This window comes from Apis dorsata, unplaced genomic scaffold, assembly GCF_000469605.1.
Source record: "Apis dorsata unplaced genomic scaffold, Apis dorsata 1.3 scaffold_591, whole genome shotgun sequence".
Lineage (NCBI taxonomy): Eukaryota > Metazoa > Arthropoda > Insecta > Hymenoptera > Apidae > Apis > Apis dorsata.
The window spans coordinates 556,990-559,975 of NW_006263796.1; the positions used below are offsets into that span (position 1 = coordinate 556,990).

Consider the following 2,986-nt stretch of genomic DNA (forward strand, 5'->3'; position numbering starts at 1 on the left):
ACAACCGTATCGAGCGATGTGTAATCCCCGCCGTGCGATAAAGTACACACCCGTGGTCCACGGTTTGAATTGGCTTTGAATCATCATGTTTTATTATTTCACAAAATCTGTTCAGTACAAAAATATTACAGTATATGTATATATATATATATATATATATATTTATATTTTTGTAAATATATATATACTTCATTATATCGTTATCATCCTCTTCGAAATCCTTGTCGCTTTATTAATAACTAGTTTATTATTTATTTCTAGGTTAGGAATTTCTAATTTCTAGGTACATCGAGTGTGTGTGTGTGTGTGTGCATATGTATGTGTGTGTGTATATATATGTGTGTGTTTCAATTCTTTCACGACGGTTTTAAATATTTCGTATCGTAATAAGTAATCTAACGCTGGTGCAGACAGACGGGCGGTTTATGGCACGTTCGATTTTTTTTTTTTTTCCCCCTTTTCTTTTCTACGATTTCTATCAGGGAGGAAATTCGAGATTAATGTGCGACAGATCCGTAATCCGCCTGTTCAAAGTGATAACGTCGAACTTAATCCGGTTTTTTTAAATTGTTAAAAGGAAAAGTCGTTCTTGGCCGAGCTCGTAAAATATAATATCATGTATTATTTATGCGTGTATAATTTCGAATCAAGTTTAAGACTTCTTCGAGGTAGATTATACGGTGCAGTAATCATTCTAATGAACGTGTTCCAGCTTCCTGAGATGCTGTCTAAACATGCAACCTCTGCACAACATCGTATACATCTAACCAATCGATACACTTCTCTCGCCTTCTATTTTCAAAGGAAAGGAAGTAATCGTATCAGATCCATTGATCCTACAAATGATAAGTGATATCAATTACCTGTTCCCCCTCGAACAAGCCATGTAACCAATAAACCAATGAACAATCCAAATGAAATTTAAACATGAAGAATCTAAAAAAATTTTAAATCAACGACGATTTGACAATTCGTCAGATTACGAGGATTGATTTTCCCCTTGATATCCATTTACAAATCTCTCCTATTATCTATTCCTAATCTCGAGAATGATAAGCGGCAAACGGATGATACGAGCTATCGTAATCGAATTTTTTTTTATTCACCGATATCCCTGAAGAACCTGTGATAAAAGCCCTATAATATAGGCACGATGGAAATGGGAATGGCTTGCAAAGGAATGAAAGATAGATTGATAGAGAGGCAAGCAACGGGCCGATACGGGCATTTAATCGCGTGGAGGATCCGAGGAAATGTAACTCCAAAGACTCTTTCATCCCCCGAGCAACTCAACGAGATATGGTGCACACGTGGTGGAGGCGTTTGTTCGAAGATCGATCGGCCGGCACGAGGAGTGCACCTTCGAAAAGAAGCCGGAGGCGAGCACGTTTGGAAAACTGGCATATCTAGGGCACGAATGGACCGGCCGCAGTGATACGTTTCCGGATAGCGAGCTCCCGAAGTGGCTATCGCGACTTTTCCCCGGCTGCATTAGCTAATCAGGCAAAGGAGAAAGAGGGAGAAAGGGAATAGGGAGGGAGGGAGAGAGAAAGGGAATAGCAGCTCGACGAAATGACCCGTATTCCGATTGAACGTGGAGCTGCGTGGGCGTGCGGTTCTCCACGAGATCGCCGCGCAGGGAGATGAAGTCATTCAAAACCCGATTCTCTTTGTCTCGTCCCTTATTTTCGCGAAAAACTTTTCTAACCGGATACCGGCCATAGCGTGGAAAAATACCACAACCATAGGGGACCCGATCGAGCAACGCAGAGGAGGAGACGGGAGAGGGAGACGGGAAGCCTATCTCGGTCGATTCGATCATACCAAGTTTCTTTGAGAGTATGCACCTGAATTTACTCGTTCAAACGATATTGGATACAATGGAATTGAAGGAAACCGTCCCCTAATGGCGATCCGGATGGACCGATATCACCGGATCCGATTCTGCGTGTATCAGAGCGTTTATAAGGGAGGCGAATTCGTATTGTATTTCTATTCTCTTCTTCTTTTTCTTCCCTTTTTTTCTTTTTTTTTTCGTATTTTTCATTTTCCTAAAATTTCGCATTTGTTTGTTGGCGATATATATGATGGAGGAACGAGTATCGTCGAAGGGTATTTACGTTCATCAGAAATCGATGGTGTTATCGGGAACTTGTTTGTATTTTCTGCGAAAAAAGTTTTCGAGAAAAGCTCCTCGAAAGTTTACAGTAAAAAGGGTGTGGGTACAGCTGTCGCGAATTTGAACGGGCTTTTGTACTTCGAAATATAACGGAGAGAACTCGGACTCGCGTGGATGGTCCGACTGGACTGGACATGTCTTCGTATTGTTCGTGTTGGGGCAACATCGAAGGGAATCTTGATACTGTATATATAACAACGCAACGTTATAATTTGTTACAGAGTTTCCTCTTTAATAACAATCTTTATTTACCCATTAAAACGGTGATAATTATTGCTTATCGTGACGCAAAAACGTTACGATAAAAAAATAAAAAAAACAGTACTTATTTTCAAACAAGAGACGCGACAGAAACTAGGCCATTCCATTCGCATTGTCCACGTAAAATTCATGTTTGCAGGATTTTTTTCTGCAAATAAAAAAAAGACTAAAGTATCCACCATTGAGCCCGAGAGCATTAATTCCCTTTAAGAGGGAACAGAATATTCACAACAGAAAATTGTTGGCCACCCGGTATATACACAGCTCGCAAAGGGAGCACACGCGTGGACACGGGGGCAAATAATTCCAGGGCGAGGTGGCGATTCTTACGCTGTGAGCCGGCCGGTTAGTGACCGACTTGCGCCACAATGGAGGCAGCTGCACGCAGTCGGGAACGAGAAGCCCGGTTCCCGGGCTATCCGGACAAACATATCGCGGCGATGGCCAACGACGGCACACACCCGGTATACCAGCAGTGCCAGGAGCACCACCACCGCCTAGCACACCGCCGCCCGTCTCTGCACCCTCTCTGCACGAGTCGTATTC

At 42.4% G+C, this 2,986-nt stretch overlaps 1 protein-coding gene across 1 annotated transcript in view; it reads right to left on the minus strand.

Annotated features, from left to right (window-relative positions):
- LOC102677359 (sex determination protein fruitless-like) overlaps positions 1 to 2,632 on the minus strand; it is a 12,855-nt gene extending 10,223 nt beyond the window's left edge. Inside the window, exon 1 of the mRNA XM_006621155.2 lies at positions 2,620 to 2,632. The gene's annotated coding sequence lies outside the window, so the exon portion shown is untranslated. The remainder of the gene's footprint in view (positions 1 to 2,619) is intronic.
- Between the last annotated feature and the right edge of the window lie 354 nt (positions 2,633 to 2,986).